Genomic DNA, 25981 nt, shown 5'->3' with positions numbered 1-25981 from the left:
CAGGGGATGGGCTAAATGGGTGATACATATTAACGAGGGCACTTGTGATGAGCACTGGATGATTTATGTAAAGTGTTGAATCACTAATTCTACTCATGAAACCAATATTACACTATATGTTATGTTAACTAACTAGAATTTAAAAACTTGAAAAAAATAAAATAAAATGTCTTTATAAATGTCATAATTATGTACATATACAATGCAAGAAAACTTACAAGCTCTTAGAACATATAAATAAGTTTAGTAAGGTCACAGGGTCAGGGTTAACATATGAAGACCAATTATTTTTCTATATATCAGCAATCAACAAATGGGAAGAAATTAAAACGACACCGTGTACAAGAGCATAAAAAGACCAAATACAGAGCAATGAATCTAATGAAAGAAGTGCAAGGTCTCTGCACAGTAATCTGCAAAATATTATTCAGAGAAATTTAAGAAGTTCCCGAAAATGCCACGATCTTGGATTGGAAGAATCAAAATTGTAAAGATGTAAATATTTTCCAAATTCTCTCTACAAATTGTATAAAATTCCAATAAAAATTCTAGTATTATTTTTGCTGGTGGAAATTGGCAAGACGATTCTAAAATGGACTTAGAAATACAAACAAAGAAATGTCAAGACAATCTTGAAGAATAATAACAAAGCTGGGAGATGCACAACTACATAACAATTGATCTATATACAGATAAAATAATCTATATTAAAAGATAATCTCACACTACTAAAGATAACAACACTTACTATAAAACTGTAGTAATTAAGAGGCTGTGTTACTCCTGCGAGGATAAACAACTAGACCAAATGAACAAATTAGAGAGTCCGGAAACACATGTACATATATATGGTCACTTGATTTATGACAAGGTACCATTACTCTGTGGTGGGGAAAGAATTGTTCTTTAAATTGTGCTTTGTCAATTGAGTAATGTTATGGAAAATTAAACCTTGACTCCTTCAATATAAAAATATCATACAAGATAATCAATTCTGAGATGATTTTTGGTACAAATATGAAAGGTAAAATAAATATTTTAGAGGAAAACAGAAGAGAATTTTCATAACTTTGGCATAGCATATATTTCTTTTTATAAATTCTTTTTTTTTTATTTTGTTATATTTTGGCATGATTTGACATAAAGACAAGTTGTAAGAACAAAACCAAGAATTCTTATATACTTGTCTTGCAGGTTCCCAAAATGTTACTACTATACCATATCTTTTGTATCCTTCTCTATCGTCTAATTATATATCTAGCCACAAAATTCTTTTCTAAGATCTTTGAGAGTAAGTTGCAGACATGATGTCCTTTTACATCTAAATACATCAAAAAGAAGGAAAGCTTGTTACATAATCACAAAATATCGAATTTAGCAACTAACATTGATATAATATCTTCTTGGGGCGCCTGGGTGGCTCAGTTGGTTAAGAATCTGCCTTTGGCTCAGGTCATGATCCCAGAGTCCTGGGATCAAGCCCTGCATCGCATCAGGCTTCCTGCTCAGTGGGGAGCCTGCTTCGCCCTCTCCCTCCGCTGCTCTCCTGCTCCTGCTCTCTAGTGCTCTCTATCAAATAAATAAAATCTTTAAAAAATTATACAATATCTTCTCATTTATAGATCTTATGTTTATTCAAATTAATCAATACTTTTATGGTCTCTGGGTTTTAAGTCATAGTTAGAAACCCAAGTTAATGAAAGTTAGTGAAGTTACCCAAGACTTTCACCCAAGTTAAAGAGGAATTTACTCATGTTCTTCTGGTATTTTATGGTTTCATTTTTTTACTTCAGATAATCTGGTCCATTTGGAATCTCTTCTTGTGTATAGCTTCAGGTATGGATCTAATTTTCAGTTTTTTCAGTTGGCAAAACCAGTCATCCCAGCACAACTTTTGTTAAAAAATTTTTTATGAAGTCATTTGAAATGGCAATATCACCACATATTGAAGTTCTACATGTACCTTTATTTGTTTCTGGATTTTTTTTCTTTTATTCAACTAGTCTGTCTATTCATGTTTCAGCACTACAGTTTTGTCATAGAAGCTTTATACTATGTTTTTTTTTAATTTTAAAATTCCAGTTAGTTAATATAATCTTCTGCTTTAATGTCTTTTTTTAAAGTTTTTATTTAAATTCCAGTTAACATACAGTGTAATATTAATTTCAGGTATACAATTTAGTGATTCAGCATTTACATATAACAGTCAGTGCTCATCACAAGTGCACTCCTTAATCCCCACCACCTACTTAACCCATCACGCCCACCGGAAACCATCATTTTGTTCTCTATAGTTAAGAGTCTGCTTCTTGGTTTTCCTTTCTCTTTTTTCCCCTATGATCATTTGCTTTGTTTCTTAAATTCCACATATGAGTTGAATCACATGGTATTTGTCTTTCTCTGACTGACTTATTTCACTTAGCATAATACTCTTTAGCTCCATCCATGTCCTTGCAAATGGGAAAACTTCATTCTTTTTTATGGCTGAGTAATATTCCATCATAGAGTGTCTTAAAGTACTTGTCCTCATTGATAGCTTTTTATTTTTTAGTGTTTTCTTGTGTGTTTATTATTCAATATAATATTTACTAGCAACTTGTCTAGCTCTGCCAAAATTCTCATTGACATTTTTGTTGAGATTGAGTGAAATTTATTAATTAACTTTATGATGTTGAATCATCCCATCTAGGTACAAGTGGAATCTTTTCATTTGTACAATTTAAAAAATTTTCTTGATTGAGGCTTGTGGGTGGCTCAGTCGGTTAACCATCCAACTCCTGATTTCAGCTCAGCTCATGATCTCAGGGTCATGAGATTAAGCCGTGCAACTGGCTCTGCACTCAGCAGTCTGCTTGAGGATTCTCTCTCTTCCTCTTCCTTTGCCTCTCCCTCCATTCTCTCTCTCTCTAAAATTAATAAATCTTTTTAAAAATTTCCTTGATCACACCTTTTCTATTTTAAATGGATTTTCTAAATTATTACAATCTCTAGCTAATTATTGTTCGCTTATATGAAGGAAATTGAGTTCTATATGGTAATTTTTCTATCATGTTTATTTTCTTGAATTCTGTTCTTGTTTGAGCAACCTTTATCATTGGTTCCTCTGGGTTTTCCAGATATATGATCACATCGTGCTAATAAATGTAGTTTGAATTTTTATTTCCTAGGTTCTACGCCTCTATTTGATTTCTATTATCTAATTACATTGGTCAATGCCTCTAGAACAGTAAATGATATTGACAGAGGGAATGCTTGTCATTGTATTGATTTCTTTTTTTTTTTTTAGATTTTATTTATTTGAGAAAGAGAGAGAGTGCATGAGCGGGGGGAGGAGGGTTAAAGGGAAAGGGAGAAACAGACTGTTCAATGAGCAGGGAGACCAACCCTGGGCTCACTCCCAGAACACTGGGATCATGACCCAAGCCAAAGGCAGACGCTTAACTGACTGAGACACCCAGGCACCCCGATTTCTTAATGTCTTACTGAGAAATTCAATTAGCCTCTCACTATTAAAAAAGATGTTGGACTTAGTACTAAGATTGTATATATAGTGTGTATGTATGTGTGTATATAATATATACAATATTCATAAGTGATATCAGTCTAGCATTTTTACTATTATCTTTATTAGATTTAGATATAAATGTTTTAGTTGATTCATAAAAAATTATGAAATGTTCATTTTGATTCTCTTAAAAAGCTTTTGGGACTATCTGATTTTGAAACTTGAAAGAATTTCCTCTGAAAACATCTAAGCCTTCTACCTTTAGTGGGGATAGTTTTAACTTTCTTTCTATGGAAATCAGTTTGTTTAAACTTTCTATTTCTAATTGGATCAATATTGGTAAATAATTTTTCCTAAGAAATTCCACATTTCATCTATGTTTTCATATTATATGCATACAGGAATAGAAAAATATGTATGATTTCTTTAAAAGTGCTCTTATTTCAATGCTTATTATCCATTATCATATCATAAATTAGTGATTTCTGCATTTTTTATTGATTGGTAGCTAGTGAGTTGTCTATTTTATTGTTTTTTTCTACCACTTATCTCTCCTCTAGTTCATTACTTTCTCCTTTTATCTTTACTACAAGCATGCCTTAGATTTATTGCAGGTTTATTTCCAAACTACCTCAATAAAGTGAATATTGTAATAAAGTGAATCTTTTTGCTGTTGGAGGGTCTCACCTCAATGTTGATGGCTGCTGATTAATCAGGGTAGTGGTTACTGAAGGTTGGGATGGCTGTGGCAATTTTTTAAAGTTTATTTATTTTAGAGAGAGAGAGCATGAATGGGTAGAGGGGCAGAGGGAGAGGGAGAGAGAGAATCCTCAAGCAGACTCTCTGCTGAGTGTGGAGCCCAATGCAGGGCTTGATCCCAGGACCCTGAGATCATGACCTGGGTCAAAATCAAGAGTTGGCCACTTAACCAACTAAGCCAGCCAGGCACCCCTGTGGCAATTTCTTAAAATAAGATAGCAATGAAGTTTGTCACATTGATTGACTCTCCCTTTCACAAATGATGTCTTTGTAGCATGCAATGCTATTTGACAGCATTTTACCCACAGTAGAACTTCTTTCAAAATTAGAGTCAAAAGTCAAACCTCTTAAACCCTGCTGCTGCTAGATCAACTAAATTTATGAAGTTTTCAACAATCTTCACAGCAACTTCATCAGAATTAATTTCCATTTCAAGAAACCACTTTCTTTGCTCATCCATGAGAAGCAACTTTTCAACCATTAAAGTGTTTTTTTTTCAGATAAAATGTTGTAGGTTTATTTAAAACTCAATTCTCACCTTGAGTATGCAAGATACAAACTCCACAAAATGTTCATTTTTTACTTTGTAGTTTACAAATATACAAAATAGAAGTTGGCTTAAATTTATATTACATATTTATTAAAGCAAGGAACTATATAGAAAAAAAATTTGTTCTGCTTAAGGCATACTTGGGAATAAACCATTGTACAAGTTATTGCACATCTGAAACCGCAGTAACAGACTGCATAAAAATGTGAAAGAAGTAAACCAGGCGTATTTACCTTAGGTCATAAATGTAGATTGGAAGACAAAAATAGATTTTCCTTGTCAAAGTATGCAGCAGTTTGAGAACTCTGGCTTCCTCATTTGGTACCTTTAGAACCAAGACTCACCAAGCACCATCGTTTAGGTTATTAAAAACACATTTTCTGTCCCTGAATTTCTTCCTCTTCTTCTAATACCATAATAATGGCTTTTAGAAGGCAAAGAGAATACAAGGTGATCTTTATGCTTATATTGCATCGAAACACAATTCAAGGGAATTCTGGTCTTCCCTCCCCCCAGCACATGGATCTAACTTATACCCTGATAGCCACACTTTCCAGTCACCCCCTTGGTGTTTTGTAAGTCCAGGAATATTCAAGTTGGCTTTAGCATTGAAATGTTAGAAGATCCAGTCACAGACCCCATCAGTTCTTTGATTTGTCTTCTGGTTTCCTTGTATCTCCTGATTATTCATTCACAAGCTGGTTTGTTGGGAACTTGACCATGATTGTAGTGCTTTCCAGCTGGGTTCCTCCCCTCCTCGGGCGTGGGGAGGGGGCGGTGGGAGAAGACAGTGTGAAAGGCAAAAAAAAAAAAAAAATACTGAATTCTCTTCTGGCAGTGTGGGTCATATCCACTGTTCGGGGATTTAAAAGTGCCTCTTCATGTGTAAGGCGAGGTGGTCCAACCTGGAGAAGGCCTGGTTGCACTTCTGGCACTGGAAGGGGCGGTGCCCAGTGCATTTGCGATAGTGCCTAGTCAGTTCGTCAGAGTGGGCAAATTTCCACCCACAGCCGTCAGAGTCACAGTGGTAGGGTTTCTCACCTGTGTGGGTTCGCAGGTGTGCCTTGAGATGAGAACTCTTCGTGTAGGTTTTGCCACAGCCCGTATAATCACAAGGGTGAGTGGCTGTCCTTTTCCAGGGCCACTTCCCCTCTTTGGTTTCGACTCATCCAGCATGCAGGGAACCAGGAGGCATGAGCTCTTGGTAATGGAGCTGTGGGACCTGTGGCTGCATCTGGACTGGCAAAAAGGATGGGTAGTTTGGCCCCGGGTGGGGGTGGGGATGAAAGCCCAGGAGGAGTGGTAGGGCAGGATGACAGTCCCAGCTGCTCAGCAGTTCCTCAGCACCCAGGGTTGGGGTAGTCCTGCTGGGGAGCTGTCACCCCAGGGGGAAGTCAACCATTAAAGTTTTACTGTGAGATTGCAGCCATTCATTCAGATCTTCAGGCTCCACTTCCAATTCTAGTTCTCTTGCTTTGTACCACATTTGTACCACATTTGCAGTTACTTCCTCTGTTGAAGTCTTGAAACCTCGGAAGTCATCCATAAGGGTTGTAATCAGCTTCTTCCAAACTCCTGTTAATGTTGATATTTTAATCCATTGCCATGAATCACAAATGTTCTTAATGGCATCTAGAATGGTGAATCCTTTCCAGAAGGTTTTCAATTTATTTTGCTCAGATCCATCAGAGGAATCACTATCTATGACAATTATAGCCTTATGAAATGTACTTCTTAATGAGACTTGAAGGTCAAAATTACTCCTTGATCCAGGGGCTGCAGAGTGGATGTCATGTTAATAGGCATGAAAATAACATTAATCTCATTGTACAACCCCATTAGAGCTCTTGGGTGACAAGGTGCATTGTCAAAAGCAGTAATATTTTGAAAGGAATCTTTTTTTTTCTGAACAGTAGGTCTCAACAGTGGGCTTAAAATATTCAGTAAACCATGTTGTACAGATGTGCTATCATCCCGTTTTGTTGTTCCATTTATAGAGCACAGGAAGAGTAGATTTAACATCATTCTTAAGGGCTCTAAAATTTTCAAAATTAGCATTGGCTTCAATTTAATGTCACCAGCTGCATTAGCCCCTAACAAGAGAGCCTGTCCTTTGAAGATTTGAAGTCAGTCATTGACTTCTCTCTAGCTATGAAAGTCCTAGATGGCATCTTCTTCCAACAGAAGGCTGTTTCATCTACACTGAATATCTGTTGTTTAGTGTAGCCATCCTCATTAATTATCTTAGCTAGATCTTCTGTATACTTTGCTACAGCTTCTACATCAGCACTTGCTGTTTCACCTTGCATTTTTATGTCCTGGAGATAGCTTTTTTCCTTAAACCTCACAAACCAACCTCTGTGGGCTTCAAACTTTTCTTCTTCAGCTTCCTCACCTCTCTCAGACTTCACAGAATTGAAGAGAGTTAGGGCCTTGCTCTGGATTAGGCTTTGGCTTAAGAGAATGATGTGGCTGGTTTGATCTTTGATCCAGACCACTAAAACTTTCTCCATATCTGCAATAAGGCTGTTTCACTTTCTTATCATTTGTGTGTTCACTGGAGGAACACTTTTAATTTCCTTTGAGAACTTTTCCTTTGCATTGACTATTTGGCCCAAGTGGTCTAGTTTTTAGCCTATCTCAGCTTTAGTCATGCTTTCCTCGTGAAGCTAATTATTTCTAGCTTTCGATTTAAAGTCAGAGACATGTGACTCTCCCTTTCACTTGAACACCATTGATTAGCCTAACTTCAATATTGTGGTGTCTCAGAGAATAGGGAAGCTGAAGGAGAGGAAGTCAGAACACTCACATTTACTGATTAAGTTTGCTAACTTATATGGGTGCTATTCGTGGTGCACCAAAACAATGACAATAGTCACATCAAGAACCACTGATCACAGATCATCAAACAGTATAATAATGATGAAAAAGTTTGAAATATTACAAGAATTAGCAAAATGTGATGCAGAGACATGTGAACAAATGCTGTTGGAAAATAGCACTATTAGGCTTGCTTGACCTGAGGTTGCCACAAACTTTCAATCTGTAAAAAATGCAGTACCTATGAAGCACAATAAAACAAGGTATGCCTGTACTTCATACCTCATGTCTTCTTTACATTTATTTGGTGTTCTTTTTCTAGCTTTTTGAGGTGAGAATTTATTTTCATTACTTTATTTTTAATCATGAAAATGTTTAAGACTCTGAAATTTTTCTTTAATTGCTATTTATATGTATGCCACAAACTTCTATATGCAATGTTTTGTTCTTTGTTTTAGAAGGCTTATAATTTTGATTTATAACTCATTTTTAATAGTTTAGAAAAATTTAGGTGGAAGGCCCTATGGGCTTTCTTATTTTGATTATAATTATCTATTTTATTACATTATGATTAAGGGTATTGTTTGTAATGCTTCTGCTTTATGGAATGTAATATGTGTTATTTTTAAACAAGTGGAAAAGATTTTTAAGCAAAGCCCAAAGTGCAAAAACAATTTTTAAAAACCACAAATGTGTATATATTTATATATGTATATATATATTTATATGTACACATTTGTGTGTATATATAGATTTTTGCTTATATGTATATAAGCAAAAAATAAGGAATGAAAAATGATAATTGTACTCTTTATGGTTCTTGTGAACTTTTGTTCATGAAAAGATACTATTAAGAGTGAAAAGACAAACCACAGAATGGGATACAATATTTGCAATATATATATTTAAAATTTCTCTTACTTAGTATGTGTAAAGAAAACTAAAAAATCACAGTATGGTACTGGCACAGAAATAAACACATAGGTCAATGGAACAGAATAGAGAGCCCAGAAATGGACTCTCAACTCTATGGTCAACCAATCTTCAACAAAGCAGGAGAGAATGTTCAATGGAAAAAAGACAGTCTCTTCAACAAATGGTGCTGGAAAATTGGACAGCCACATGCAGAAGAATGAAACTGGACCATTTCCTTACACCATACACAAAAATAAACTCAAAATGGATGAAAAACCTAAATGTGAGACAGGAATCCATCAAAATCCTTGAGGAGAACACAAATATAAATGTCTTTGACCTCGGTCCCAGCAACTTCTTCCTAGAAACATGGCCAATGGCAAGGGAAACAAAAGCAAAAATGAACTTTTGGGACTTCATCAAGATAAAAAGCTTCTGCACAACAAAGGAAACAGTCAACAAAACCGAAAGACAACTGACAGAATGGGAGAAGACATTTGCAAATGACACTACAGATAAAGGGCTAGTATCCAAAATCTATAAAGAACTTATCAAACTCAACACCCAAAGAACAAATAATCCAATCAAGAAATGGGCAGAAGACATGAACACACATTTCTGCAAAGAAGACATCCAAATGGCCAACAGACAGATGAAAAAGTGCTCAACATCACTAGGCATCAGGGAAATCCAAATCAAAACCTCAATGAGATATCACCTCACACCAGTCAGAATGGCTAAAATTAACAAGTCAGGAAATGACAGATATTGGCGAGGATGCAGAGAAAGGGGAACTCTTCTACACTGTTGGTGGGAATGCAAGCTGGTGCAACCACTTTCTAAAACAGTATGGAGGTTCCTCAAAACGTTGAAAATAGAGCTACCCTATGACCCAGCAATTGCACTACTGGGTATTTACCACAAAAATACAAATGTAGTGATCCGAAAGGGCAAGTGCCCCCAATGTTTATAGCAGCAATGTCCACAATAGCCAAACAATGGAAAGAGCCTAGATGTCCATCAACAGATGAATGGATAAAGAATATGTGGTATATATATGGAATGGAATGGAATAGAATATTATGCAGTCATCAAAAAAATGAAATCTTGCCATTTGCAACAATGTGGATGGAACTAGAGGGTATGATGCTAAGAGAAATAAGTCAATCAGAGAAAGACAAGTATCATATGATCTCACTGATATGAGGAATTTGAGAAACAAGAGAGAGGATCATAGGGGAAGGGAGGGAAAAATGAAACAAGACGAAACCAGAGAGGGAGACAAACCATAAGAGACTCTTAATCTCAGGAAACAAACTGAGGGTTGCTGGAGTGGAGGGAGGTGAGGGGGATGGGGTGTCCGAGTGATGGATATTGGGGAGGGTATGTGCTATGGTTTGCGCTGTGAATTGTGTAAGAATGATGAATCACAGACCTGTACCCCTGAAACAAATGATACAGTATATGTTAATAAAAACATAAAATAAAATAAAGAAGGTGAAAAAAAGAAAACTAAAAATCAATATAAACAAGGCAAGCAAATCAGTAGAAAAACTGACAAAAGTGTGGAGCCAGCACTTTACAAGAAAAGATTCCAAATGACTAAAAAAAAAAAAAAATAGGTGACAAGATACTAGGCATCAGGAAATCAAACCTACAATTGACGTCCCACTATATACCAACTCCAATGACTAAAAACAACAAAAAAAACAATGCTGAATTTTGGTGAGAATGTGGGGAGATGCAAACTGTCACACATAACTGATGGGAGTATAAATTGGTATGACTTTTTTGGTAGCTTATAATAAATCTGATTATATGCAATGCCTTGTGACCTAGCACCTTCACTGTTGGGTAAACATTTTGATAAATCCACATACTGAGTACAATTATTACCAAAAAATATGTCCAAGATTGTGCTTAAGCACAATATATAATATGTCACATGAAAAACTACCCAAATGTCTACAATGAATAGAAATGATTAATAAAATCTGCTACATTCATACAATGGAAACAAGCCATTAAAAAATTGTTCTGGGGTGCCTGGGTGGCTCAGTCAGTTAAGTATCTGCCTTCAGCTTGGGTCATAATCCCAGGTTCCTGGGATCAAGTCCCACATTGGGCTCCTTGCTCAGCAGGGAGCCTGCTTCTCCCTCCCCCTGCTTGTGTGCTCTCTCTCTCCCTCTCAGACAAATAAATAAATAAAATCTTTAAAAAATAAAAAAATGTTCCAAACCTATGTCGTTTTTGAAAGTTTTTTTTAATATTGGAGGAATCTTCTAGGAATTAATCTCTCTTCAATGAAAAGAATCTTTAACAAAGTTCCACCTCTTTCTTGTTTCCCTTCCCTTTATTTTATTTTACTTCAATAAAATGAAAACTAATACTTCTTACTTTGAATAGCATGTATGATATAAACTCATTATTATAAAAATTCATTTCTGTAAAAGTATCTTTCTTTTTTGCTTTTCACCTGTTAGCCTACCCCATTTTATAAGAGAATGGGAAGATGTTTGTAGTGATTTTGACCCAATATTTGAACTAGATAATTCTGGACATATTACCAATTCATATAATTTATTGAATCTGCCTTCATATGTTCTTATAATGTTTGATTTTACAATAATGAACATGGTATAATAAATTTATGAAGTGACTAACCTTTTTTTTACCTTATATATACCTCATACTGTTAAATTTTGTGAATGTTTCTATATGTTGTCAATTAAACTATGTGGTCAATTTGCACTGTGATTAAAGTTTTAAGATCCTTAGCATTTATATGCTAGATTTTGTTATTTTTTAATTTTTTAAATAAAAATTCACTTTACAGAATTTACATTTGTTTTGAAAACAGGTCTATGTTTTAACAGTTTCCAAATTTGGTACATTTGAGACTTTAACAGCAAAATCGGTTTTTACACATGACCTCCTTGTTCTATGATCAAATCAGTTTCTATCTGTGGTTCTAGCTCACAGGGAATAGGGTCAGGCTTCTCTTTCCACACCTCAGTCCAGGGAAAGGCCCTGATCCCAAACCCTTCCTCACCCCTCCCTCACAGGGAAGACTCATGTGATGGGCCAGATTCTGGAGCACTGAGTGCAGTACCACTGCACACTGCGAGGTGACACGCATGCATGTAGGACACACCGATGTTCTCTCTTACAATACTAAGTGGTAAGCTGAGCCAGTGCCCACCTGTGAAGGCTGGGTGCTGCCACATCACTCTCTCTTCCTTTCTTCTCACTGGAGATTTGGGGCTGAGTCCTCATCCTGGCACTTTAGGGGTCAGTGGTGGTAAGATGCAGAATGAGTCAAAGGAATTCTGCTTCATTCTTGAGTCCAAGCCTGTGCTTCAACCCAACTCAATCGGAAAGCTGTACATTATTTTTTGCCTCATTAACTGGCCATGTTCAGTTTTCTGTCTGCACATGATGCTCCGTTCTCTTGGTAGTTACCCCTTCTTTCACTGCTTTTCTTGATTACTTCTATCCTCTTTGACTCCTCTCTTTTCTAATTAGCTCCCTCACTGATGTCTAGGAGACACAATTAGCACATCATTATATTCATACATTTCATCTGTGTTGTACTTTACCAGATTTTCTTAGTGTTTAGTATATTATATGGTATTTTGTATTGGTTGTATTGGTCCAAGCCTGTGCTTCAACCTAACTGGACCAGAAGGCTCTAAAGGGAGGGATACGGGGAACTATATTTCAGTGAACAATATTCCAAACCCCTGTGTCTAAGCCTCATTTAGAGAAAGCCCCGGGAGAGGGCAGAGTGGCAGTGTACTGTAGGAGGAAGATGTTGTTTTGTCCTCTGGACAAATACTAGTCCCATACTGTCCAATTCTTACTGATCACTTCACACTTTCACATGCCTCTCGCACTACTGCAGATGGGGAAACACACATACCCAAATGTCATGATCCACTTTGAAATGTCACATGTACCCATTCAAATAGACATGGCCTCAGGTATTGCCATATCTCATCCAGAGACTAGCACTTGGTGTTTGCAGGCATGGTTGGAGGACTTAACCCATGAGAAGATAAGATAAATGTCTGTTGGTAGGAGGACTGGTTAAGGCCCATGGAACATCAGTGATTATTTCACACCTACTTTTCCAGCAGTGGCTCATGCACCAACATCAGGTACCATGAATCAGTGTTCTTTTTCTTAAACTGGTCTCACAGTAAGCTAGTTGTCCTCATTTAGGCTTCATTTTATCTCTCAGCACTTTGACTTTGACATTTATTTATTTATTAAAAAATTTTTGGAGAATAGTTGACACACAATGTTACATTAGTTTCAGATGTACAACATAGTGATTTGACAAGTTAACATTTTGCCATACTCACCAAAAGTGTATAGCTACCATTGGTCACCATATGGTGCTATTACAATATCATTGACTATATTAATTATGCTGTGCCTTTTTAAAAATTTTTATTTTATTATGTTAGTCACCATACATCATTAGTATTTTTTATAGTTTTTTATTGTTATGTTAATCACCATACATTACATCATTAGTTTTTGATGTAGTGTTCCATGATTCATTGTTTGTGCATAACACCCGGTGCTCCATGCAGAATGTGCCCTCCTTAATACCCATCACCAGGCTAACCCATCCCCCCACCCCTCTCCCCTCTAGAACCCTCAGTTTGTTTTTCAGAGTCCATCGTCTCTCATGGTTCGTCTCCCCCTCCGACTTACTCCCCTTCATTTTTCCCTTCCTACTATCTTCTTTTTTTTTTTTTTTGACATATAATGTATTATTTGTTTCAGGGGTACAGGTCTGTGATTCATCAGTCTTACACAATTCACTATGCTGTGACTTTTATTCCCATAACTTATTCATTCCATAACTGGAAGCCTGTACCTCCCACTCCCCTTCACACATTTTGCCCATTCCTGCATCCCCCCAACCCTGGCAACCATCAGTTTGTTCTCTGTATTCTGCCTTTTGTTTATTCATTTGTGGCTTTTTTAAATTCTTGATTCCACATTGAGTGAAATCATGTGGTATTTGTTTTTCTCAGCTTGACTTATTTCACTTAGCATAATACCCTCTAGGTTCATCCATGTTGTCACAAATGGCATGATTTATTTTTTATTATGTTATGTTAGTCACCATACAGGACATCATTAGTTTTTGATGTAGTGTTCCATGATTCATTGTTTGTGTATAACACCCAGTGCTCCATGTGATACGTGCCCTCCTTAATATCCATCACTGGGCTCAGCCATCCCCATCACCCCCCTCCCCTCTAAAACCCTCAGTTTGTTTCCTGGAGTCCATAGTCTCTCATGGTTCGTCTCTCCCTCTAATTTCCCCCCCCCTTCATTTTTCCCTTCCTTCTCCTAATGTCCTCCATGCTATTCCTTATGTTCCACAAATAAGTGAAACCATATGATAATTGACTTTCTCTGCTTGACTTATTTCACTTAGCATAATCTCCTCCAGTTCCATCCATGTTGATGCAAAAGTTGGGTATTCATCCTTTCTGATGGCTGAGTAATATTCCATTGTATATATGGACCACATCTTTTTTTTAAAGTTTATTTTATTATGTTATGTTAGTCACCATACAGGACATCATTAGTTTTTGATGTAGTGATCCATGATTCATTGTTTTCTTATAACACCCAGTGCTCCATGCAGTATGTGCCCTCCTTAATACCCATCACCAGGCTAACCCATCCCCCCCAACACCCTCAGTTTATTTCTCAGAGTCTATAGTCTCTCATGGTTCATCTCTCCCTCTGATTTCACCCCCTTCATTTTTCCCTTCCTTCTCCTAATGTCCTCCATGCTATTCTTTATGTTCTACAAATAAGTGAAACCATATGATAATTGACTTTCTCTGCTTGACTTATTTCACTTAGCATAATCTCCTCCAGTCCCAACCATGTGGATGTAAAAGTTGGGTATTCATCCTTTCTGATGGCTGAGTAATATTCCATTGTGTATATGGACCACATCTTCTTTATCCATTCATCTGTTGAAGGGCATCTTGGCTCTTTCCACACTTTGGCTATTGTGGACATTGCTGCTATGAATATTGGGGTACATATGGCCCTTCTTTTCAGTACATCTGTGTCTTTGGAGTAAATCCCCAGGAGTGCAATTCCTGGGTCATAGGGTAGCTCTATTTTTAAATTTTGAGGAACATCCACAGTGTTTTCCAAAGTGGCTGTACCAACTTGCATTCCCACCAACAGTGTAAGAGGGTTCCCCTTTCTCCACAATCTCTCCAACATTTGTTTCTTGCCTTGTCAATTTTGCCATTCTAACTGGTGTAAGGTGGTATCTCAGTGTGGTTTTGATTTGAATTTCCCTGATGGCTAATTTTTTTTTCATGTGTCTGGTAGCCATTCATATGTCTTCTTTGGAGAAGTGTCTGTTCATGTCTTCTGCCCATTTTTGACTTGATTATTTGTGTTTTGGGTGTTAAGTTTGAGAAGTTCTTTATAGATCTTGGATATCAGCCCTTTATCTGTAGTGTTATTTGCAAATATCTTCTCCCATTCTCTGGATTGCCTCTTTGTTTTGTTGACTGTTTCCTTTGCTGTGTCAAAGCTTTTTATCTTGATGAAGTCCCAAAAGTTCATTTTCGCTTTTGTTTCCCTTGCCTTTGGAGACGTGTCTTGAAAGAAGTTGCTGTGGCCAATGTTGAAGAAGTTACTGCCTATGTTCTCCTCTAGGATTTTGATGGATTCCTGTCTCACATTAAGGTATTTCATCCATTTAGAGTTTATCTTTGTGTATGGTGTAAGAGAATGGTTCAGTTTGGTTCTTCTGTATATAGCTGTCCAATTTTCCCAGCACCATTTATAAAAAATATCCAATGGGAAAAAAACAGTCTCTTTAACAAATGGCATGATCTTTTAAAAAGATTTTGTTTATTTGTCAGAGAGAGAGCACAAGCAGGGGGAACGGCAGGCAGAGGGAGAAGCAGGCTCCCCGCTGAGCAAGGAGCCTGATGTGGGACTTGATCCCAGGACCCTGGGATCATAACCTTAGCTGAAGGTAGATGCTTAATCGACTGAGCCACCCAGGGATCCCACAAATGGCATGTTTTTATCCTTTTTATAGCTGTGTAATATTTCATTATGTATGTATGTGTGTATGTATATGTATGCCGATCAAAATCAGCTATATATTACATCTTCTTAATCCATTCATCTATTGATGGACACTTAAGTTGTTTCCACATGTTGGCTATTGTAAATAATTCTGTAATAAACAGAAGGGTGTATATGTCTTTTTGAATTTATGTTTTTGCTTTTGTTGGGTAAATATCCAGTAGTGGAATTATTGGATCATATGGTATTTCTTTTTTTTTTCAAGTTTTATTTTAATTCTAGTTAGTTAACATACAGTGCTGTATTAGTTTCAGGTGTATGATATACAACAATTCTATACATCACCTGATGTTCATCACGATAACTGCACTTCTTAATCCCCATCACCTATTTAGCCCATCTCCTCAACCCCCTCTCCTCTACTCACCATCAGTTCGTTCTCTATAATTAAGAGTCTATTTCTTGATTTGTGTCTCTCATTTTTCCCTGTTCTTATTTGCTTTGTTTCTTAAATTCCACATATGAGTGAAATCATATGGTATTTGTCTTTCCCTTACTGACTTGTTTTGCTTAGCACTATATTCTATACCTCCATCCTTGTAGCAGCAAACGGCAAGATTTCATACTTTTTATGGCTGAATAATATTCCATTGTATATATATACCACACCTTCTTTATCCATTTATCAGTTGATGGACACTTGGACTGCTTCCATAATTTGGCTATTGTAGATAATGCTACTATAAAATAGGGGTGCATATATCCTTTTGAATTAGTGTTCTTATATTCTTTGGGTAAATACCCAGTAGTGTGATTGCTAGATCATAAGGTAGTTCTATATTTAACTTTTTGAGGAACCTCATATTGCTTTCCACAATGGCTATACAAATTTACATTCCTACCAACAGTGCACAAGGGTTCCCTTATCTCCACTTTCTCACCAGCACTTGTTAGTTCTTGTCTTTTTGATTGTAGCCATTCTGACAGATGTAAGGTGATATTTCATTTGGCTTTATTTGCATTTCCCTGATGATTAGTGATGTTGAGCATCTTTTTCCTGTCTCTATTGGCCATGTATATGTATTCTTTGGGAAAACTTCTATTCAGGTCCTCTGTCCATTTTTTTAATTGCATTGTTTGGGGTTTCTTTGGTGTTGAGTTGTATAACTTCTTTTTATATTTTGGATATTAACCCTTGATTGGATATATCATTTGCTAATATCTTCTCCCATTTAGTAGGTTGCCTTTCTGTTTTGTTGATGGTTTCCTTTATGGTGAAAAAAACTTTTTATTTGGATGTAGACACTTAGACTGTCCAAACTGGGAACACATCCCATGGCTGACTCAGAGGTTTCTGATTTTTTTCACTTAAACTTGGACATTTCAGGTCATCTTCAGTAACTATTCCCACATATCTAATTTTTTCTTTGCACCCAATGTTATTTATCTCACATTTTACAATTGCCTTAAAAAAGACAACACATATCACTACTGTCCTTTTAGAAATAACTTTCAGCTATCTCTAAGTTATATACTTTAAAATTTCTCCTTTCTTAGAGGTAGCCCAGATATCCTACAGAATCACTACCAATTACCAATATATACTGTTTTCCTTGGCCAAAAACCTCACACTCACAGGCCCATGTCAATTGTTATTATATGCAGAATCAAAACAGATGTTTTTCTTTGGTGATCATTTTCCAAATATGCTGTCACATGAGCAAGTGGAGTCTATTCTGTAGTCTCTATAATCCATCCTAAAGTGCTAGTTCTAACTGCTTTTTTTCCATTACTGGGAAATAAATTCTCTGTTCTTTTAGGCTCTGGTGAAGTAGCATTCTTATGTGTCCCAAAATAAATCCACTACTGAGATCACACCCATATCACATGGTGCCATCACTCAAACTGAGCCCCTAGTGGAATGATCATAAACTAAATACTCCCTCATACATGCAGAGGAAAAGAAAATGGAGGACCTCGTGGCAAAACTAAGATAGATGCAGTAAAGTGGTTTCAGGATAGGAAACACTTTTCCATTTGGCTTCATCTGAATTACAATAATCTTGGCTAAAAGACTCTGCATAAACCTATTTTAAAAATATTCATTTATAGGGACAACTGGGTGGCTCAGATGGTTAAGCGTCTGCCTTCGGCTCAGGTCATGATCCCAAGGTCCTGGGATCGAGCCCCACATCAGGCTGCTGGCTCAGCGGGGAGCCTGCTTCTCCCTCTCCCTCTGCCTCTCCCCCTGCTCATGCTCTCTCTCTCTATCTCTATCTCTGTGTCACAAATGAATAAATAAAATCCTTAAAACAATATTCATTTATAATGAATTACAACATAACATAACTTGAGAAACATTAACAACATATTTTAGCTTAAAAACTTATATTAGTGCTTAATGGTCATAGTTGATAATATTTATGTGTATGAGGGGAATAATGTTTTCATGACTCCTGATTATAAATTCCCTATTTAGTAGGTTTGTTTTTATCTAACCAATTAAAAATACCAGTTTGAGTATTTTGCCAAGAGAAAGAATTAGATAACTTCCCAGTGTTCCAGAAAGGGGCAAGGATACTTCATACTGAAATATTCAAAATATTTCCAAGAGAAACATTTTAGTAATAACAAATGCTGCACTTTGTGCTATTCTTTACACAAGAGAGAGGGAATCCACCACTCTTGCGTGTTCCCTACAGTACTGTTATTAAGAATTTTATAAAAACACACCTCTGTTAAAATTCTTTCAGCCATCACCACAGGATACAGTTAAAACCTTTAGGCATGTGACATTTAAAGACTTTTTACGTTTCTATCAAACTACCTTAGCAGGCCCATCTTTCACCTTATTCCCCTGCAATTTACCTTGGCCCCTTACCTGACACCCCCAGGATAAAAGAATTCCCTGTCCTTTCCCAAGTCACTAATGCATTCTACTCAAAAGGTACTGGACTCCTGGACTGTGCTTTATTTTTGGTGACAGTACTCTTTCTTCCTTGCAGCCATTACAGTTTGATAATTCCTTGTCCTAACTTATCAGTGTTCTCTGATTGTTCATCCTGGAACTTATAAAGAAAAATTGTTCAGTCCTTGAGTCAGAAAGGAAAGAAAGCCCTTTGGCTCAGTGGTGTGGCTACGGGCAGGGTTAGGGGTTGAGCACTAGATGTTTCCTTACTTCTCTGTTTTCAGAAGCATTATATCTCTGGCTTCTAAATAGTTTACCTTGAGAAAACTGGATGCACTTCAATCATGGAAGAATTTATCAGGAACTTTCCAAACAGAATGCTCATGTTCTAATGAGAAATTCCCCTGGTTCTGTGGGGTTGGTGCTGTGTTTCAAATCTTTCATGTTTTCTTTGGGGTTACTCAATCCTCTGTCAAAGGTGTTGGGGTATAAAGAGTATGTCAAGGTGTCAGGCAGACAATGGCAAGTCCCTGTAGGACAATGTGTGTAATGGAAAGAGATGAGTCCACTTTCCCATTCCTTTCCCTCTCTGTGCCCACTGCCTCCTGGATAATCTAAACTACTTTCTTATCTCTTAGAACAGAATTTTTTTTACAGCATTCCCCAGTGACACTGCTGCCTTAGTTTTCTTTTTGTACTATTTCCAGAAGAGAAGATTGACTTATATTGTATTTAGTTTCTGAGGTCATCATGAATAATTTGACCCCCCCAAATAAACAAAGGTAAGCTATAACTATTCTGCAGTGTTCTTGTGGGGGGCAGGTGGACAACCTGATCCAGGTTGGTGATCAGCTCATGGTTGAAACTTCTATACAGCCTCCTTAAACTCCAACCTATCCCATTCTGGAAGAGAAGACTGTCCTTGCCATTACCAAGGTCAGTGGCCTTTGATGCAACAAGATTCATATTAAAGGTTAGTAGGTCCTTTGAGGTGTTTAATTTTTCATGGTCAGCACTTACTAAGCCATTTATGGTCAGACAGCGGGTTACATGCTTTGTTCCGGTTCATGGACCATGCAGAGTACACAGGGAAATTCACAACTTGAGCAGGGCAATATTAACTGACTTTTCCTTTCATATTTTTTGTACTTCTCTGCATTTGCACTATAAAATCAGTTGGTCAGTCAACCATTCACTGCCTCAAGGGAAGCAGAAAAGATAGGTACTCCTGCCCTCCCTCACATTAAAAGGTTGACTATAAGCTGATGAAGCCTCAATATAGCCTCTTCCTTAGCACAATCATTCTCTATGAACTCAAAGACTGCTTCCCTTACATCAGAAATTAAATAACCTTTTCCGGGGAAAGAATGACACAGAAATTTTAGATATCATATTGTGTCTAAATCTATCTGTCTTCTGCAAAAAGCAACAAAAAATGTCTCAAGTCCACTTGGACATTCAATTCTTGCCTCCCAATAGAATGGTGACTGAGATTTGGGAAACTATTGATACTAGTTCATCTATCACATAGTAACTGGCCCCTGACATACACTTACAGTATAAATAACTATAAATTTTGTACAAAATTCATTAAGGGACTGTTTGGGGGCATTGGGCAGTGGAAGATGCAGAATTGTGATACTTGAGAGAAGGAAATCTATGGGATGAAACACTGTTTGCCACAGCATGCTGCCTGGGTCCAAATGGTGACACAAGGAGGTGGAACCTAAACAAATACAGTTGCTTTGATGAGTTGAGGAGATTGTGGTTTGCAGCTGGTGAAGCACTTCAAATTTGCAGGTTTTATCTGAAAGCAGAGGGAACACTTGATGAAAGACTCCATGAAACCTATGATGGAACAAGTGCTGTGGGGCAGAATCCAGAGACCTAGCTGAACATTTGTGGGTATTTAGTTAAGATGAGAGATAGGCCAGGAGCACCTGGGTGGCTCAGTCATTTAAGCATGCAACTTTTTTTTAAACATGTTTTTTAAATTAATTAATTAATTAATTAATTTAATTATTTTAAATTCAATTAGCCAATGTTAGTCATCACATCACATGTGCTTCTTAATGCCCATCACCCAGTTACCCAATCCCCCCATCCACCTTCCCTTCCACAACCCAGTTTGTTTCCCAGAGTCAAAAGAAATGGACCCTTAACTCTATGGTCAACTAATCTTTGACAAAGCAAGAAAGAACATCCAATGGAAAAAAAGACAGGCTCTTCAATAAATGGTGCTGGGCAAATTGGACAGCCACATGCAGAAGAATGAAACTGGACCACTCTCTTACACCATACACAAAGATAAAATGGATGAAAGACCTCAATGTGAGACAGGAATCCATCAAAATCCTAGAGGAGAACACAGGCAGCAACCTCTTCGACCTTGGACACAGCAACTTCTTGCAAGACACGTCTCTAAAGGCAAGGGAAGCAAAAGCAAAAATGAACTATTGGGACTTCATCAAGATAAAAAGCTTCTGCACAGCAAAGGAAATGATCAACAAAACTAAAAGGCAACCTACAGAATGGGAGAAGATATTTGCAAATGACATTACAGATAAAAGGCTGGTATCCAAGATCTATAAAGAACTTCTCAAACTCAACACCCTAAAAACAAATATAAGCACTCAACTCTTGATTTCAGCTCAGGTCATGATCTCAGGGTCCTGGGATTGAGTCCCCCATGTCAGGCTCTGTGCTCAGCAGGGAGTCTGCTCAAGGATTCTCTCTCCCTCTCCCTCTGCCCTCCCCCACTTCTATCTCTCTGAAATAAATAAATAAATCTTTTAAAAAAAGATGACAGATAGGCCAGGCATTGAGGTTAAAATAGTCTGCCTAGAACTAAGTTCAAAACTGATACTTACCCACCCACACAGAGAATGAAAGCAAATGTGACAGACCCAAAGGAGCCAATAATAACTTAGCTAGCTTCCAGAACAAAAGTGAACATCCTTTATGGAATATGACAAAGTCCACATTTTAAGCAATGTATTATTGACAATGTTCTGCACAGAAAAAAATTTTCTAGTCATACCAAGAAGCAGGAAAGAGTGAACACAAAATCATGAAAAAGAGCAATTAATAGAAACTGAGCTCAAGATGTGTAAACTGTTGGAAGTAGCAGAAAAACTGAAAGAAAAATGTCCAAGTCTCCTCTCTTCTGCTCTAACCACACCTATCCCAACTGATCTGTGTGAATCTATGAGATTTGTTTAATAACTTGCTCAAGATCACACAGCCCATGCTGGAGCCAGGATTCAAACAGAGATTTTTTTCCCCCACTATACTGTGGGGTTGGTTTACTGATTATTAGTATTATTATTAGTGATTATTTAATATTAGTGATCATTTTTAATTTTTTAAAATTCCAGTATACTTAACATAAACTGTAGTATTAGTTTCAGGTATCCAATATAGTAATTCAACACTTCCATACAACACCTGGTGCTCAGCACAAGAAATGCACTCTGTAATCCCATCACCTAATTAACCCATCCCCTCACCCACTTCCCTTATGGTAACCATCAGTTTGTTCTCTACAGTTGAGTCTGTTTCTTGGTTTGCCTTTCTCTCTCTTTTTTTATCTTTTGCTCATTTGTTATGTTTCTTAAATCCCACTTATAAGTGAAATCATATGGTATTTATCTCTCTCTGACTGACTTAGCATTTTACTCTCTAGCTCCATCCATGTCCTTGCAAATGGCAAGATGTCATTCTTTTTTTATGGCTGAGTAATATTCCATTGTCGACATACACCACACCTTCTTTATTTTCATCTATTGATGGACACTTGGGCTGCTTCCATAATTTGGTTGTTGTAAATAATGCAGTAATAAATATAGGGGTACATGTACCCTTTGAATTAGGGTTCTTGCATTATTTGGGTAAATACAAAATAGTGCAATAACTGAATCACAGAGTAGTTACATTTTTAACTTTTGTGGAATCTCCATACTGTTTCCCAGAGTGACAGCACCAGTTTGCATTCCCACCAGCAGTGCAAGAGGGTTTCTTTTACTTCACATCTTTGACAACACTTGTTGTTTTTCAAATTTTTTATTTTAGCCATTCTGATGGTTGTGAGGTGATATCTTATTGTAGTTTTGATTGGCATTGGCTTGATGATGAGTGATGTTGAGCATCTTTTCATGTATCTGTTGGCCATCTATTTGTCTTCTTTGGAGAAATGTCTATTCATGACTTCTGCCCATTTTTTAATTGGGTTATTTGTTTTTTGGATGTTGAGTTGTGTAAGTTCTTTATATATTTTGATACTAACACTTTATAGGACATATCACTTGCAAATATCTTCTCCCATTCAAAGGTTGTCTTTTAGTTCTCTTTTTGTTGTTGTTGTTTATTTTTTTGTTTAAATCCAATTAGCCAATGTATCATTATTGTTTGATACAATGTTCAATGATTAATTAGTTGCGTATAATACCCAGTGCTCATCACATCACGTGTCTTTTAGTTTTCTTCATTATTTCCCTTGCTGTGCAGAAGTTTTTTTATTTTTTTGTAGTCCCAACAGTTTATTTTTGCTTTTGTTTCCTTTGCCTTAGGAGATCTACCTAGAAAAATGTTGCTAGGACCAATGTCAAAGAAATTACTGCCTGGGCTCTCTCCTAGGACTTTTTTTTTTCTCTCTTTTTTTTCTTTTCTTTTTTTTTTTTTCTCCTAGGATTTTTATGGTTTCAGGTCTTACATTTAGGTCTTTAATCTATTTTGAGTTTATTTTTGTATATTGTGTAAGAAAGTGATCCAGTTTCATTCTTTTCTGTGTGGCTGCCCAGTTTTCCCAACACCATTTGTTGAAAAGACTGTCTTTTTCCTATTGCTTATTCTTTCCTACTTTCTTGAAGATGAATTGAACATATAATTGGAGGTTTATTCTAGGTTTTCTATTATGTTCCATTTATCTATGTGTGTATTTTTGTGTCACTACAATACTGTTTTCATTACTACAGGTTCGTAGTATACCTTCAAGTCCGGAATGTGATGCCTCCAGCTTTGCTTTTTTTTTCCTCCCAAGATTGTTTTGGCTTCATGGGGTCTTTGGTGATTCCATACAAATTTTAAGATTTTTTTTGTTCTAGTTTTGTGAAAAATGCTGTTGGCATTTTAGTAGGGATTGTATTAGATCTATAGACTGCTTTGGGTAGTGTAGACATTTTAAGAATATTTGGTCTTTTAATCCATAAGACTTTTCCATTTCTTTGTATCTTCTTCAATTTCTTTCATAAATGTTTTATAGTTTTCAGAGTATAGGTCTTTCACCTCTTTGGTTAAGTTTATTCCTAGGTATTTTATTATTTTTGATGCAGTTATAAATGGGATTGTTTTCTTTCTTTTTTAAAGATTTTATTCATTCATTTGAGAGAGAGAGAGAGAAAGTGAGAGAGAGCACAAGCAGGGAGGAGAGGGAGAAGCAGCCTCCCCGCTGATGCAGGTCTCAATCCCAGGACCCTGGGATCATAACCTGAGCCGAAGGCAGATGCTTAACCAACTGAGCCACCTAGGTGCCCCTGGGATTGTTTTCTTAATTGTTCTTTCCACCACTTCATTATTAGCATATAGAAGTACAACAGATCATTGTTGTACAGATCAATGTATCAATGTACAGGATACATTGATTTTGTATCCTGTAACCTTACTGAATTCATTTATCATTTGTAGTGTGCATGCCTTAAACTTATACAATAATGTATGTCATTTAGTTATTAACAAAACTGGAAAAAATAAGTCATTACATACAAACATCTTTCTCTTTTTTTGTAGTTTCAGTTTTTATTTAAATTCCAGTTAGTTAACATACAGTGCAATAATTAGTTTCAGGAGTAGAATTTACTGATTCATCACTTACATTCAACACCCAGTGCTCATCAAAAGTGCCGTCCTTAATACCCATCACCCATTTAACTCATCTACCTGCCCAACTGCCCTTCAGCATCTCTCAGTTTGTTCTCTATAGTTAAGAGTCTGTTTTATGGTTTGTCTCTCTCTTTTTTTCTCTTATGACATAAATAGATAGGCTAGAAAGCTAAGAGCAAAAAAGGGAGATGACTTTAAGGAAATGATTCTACAACAATGACATTTATACCATACATATCTATTCATATACAAAAACATTAGATTTCATTTTCTTAGACTATGATAAAATAAAGGGAAAGGAAACAAGAGGTGATTCTTTGCTTAACAATTTTTATAACTGAAGAGATATTAGTTCCTGGAAGATTCATTCAAGGTTATGGAAAAAGAATTTCCAAACAATACAGATTTGGATCTACAATTATTTTTTGTTTATATTCAATTAATTAGCATATAGTGTATTATTAGTTTCAGAGGTAGAGGTCAGTGATTCATCAGTTGTATATAACACCCAGTGCTCATTACATCAAGTGCCCTCCTTAATGTCCATCACCCATTTACCCCATACCCCATGCCCCTCCAGCAACCCTCAGTTTGTTTCCTATGGTTAAGACTCTTTTAGTTTGTCTCCTCTCTAATTTCATCTTGTTTTATTTTTTGCTCCCTTCCTCTATGGTCCTGTTTTGTTTCTTAAAATCCACATATGAATTAAATCATATGGTAATTGACTTTCTCTGATTGACTTACTTCACTTAGCATAATACCCTCTAGTTCCATTCACGTTTTTGCAAATGGCAAGATTTCATTTTCTGATGGCTGAGAAATATTCCATGGATCTACAATTATTTTTAATGGCATATTTAAATTTTGGCAGAGGCAGAAATTCCCTGCTCTGGAAGATCAAATTTCAGGAGGATGACTCCATTGTTCTTTGCTATACCCTCCTCCATCTCCAAATTTTTTACATACACTTATTCATTAAAGTGTTATATACACATGGAAAAGGTTAGAAGTCAGGTGTACTGTTCCATGAAATTTATTTATTTTTTATTTTTTATTGTTATGTTAATCACCATATATTACATAATTTGTTTTGGTGTACTGTTCCATGATTCATTGTTTGTTCATAACACCCAGTGCTCCATGCAGAATGTGCCCTCCTCAATACCCATCACCAGGCTAACCCATCCCCCCACCCTCCTCCCCTCCAGAAACCTCAGTTTGTTTTTCAGAGTCCATCATCTCTCCTGGTTCGTCTCCCCCTCTGACTTATTCCCCTTCATTCTTCCTCTCCTGCTATCTTCTTCTTTTTCTTTTTTCTTAAAATATGTTGCGTTATTTGTTTCAGAAGTACAGATCTGTGATTCAACAGTCTTGCACAATTCACAGCGCTCACCGTAGCACATATCTTCCCCAATGTCCGTCACCCAGCCACCCCATCCCTCCCACCCCCGACCACTCCGGCAACCCTCAGTTTGTTCCTGAGATTAAGAATTCCTCATATCAGTGAGGTCATATGATACATGTCTTTCTCTGATTGACTTATTTCACT

Source organism: Callorhinus ursinus, unplaced genomic scaffold (assembly GCF_003265705.2).
Source record: "Callorhinus ursinus isolate GAN/ISIS: 27379988/994484 unplaced genomic scaffold, GSC_fseal_2.0 scaffold146, whole genome shotgun sequence".
Lineage (NCBI taxonomy): Eukaryota > Metazoa > Chordata > Mammalia > Carnivora > Otariidae > Callorhinus > Callorhinus ursinus.
The sequence above is the reverse complement of the archived record's forward strand: the minus strand, read 5'-3'. Positions refer to the sequence as shown.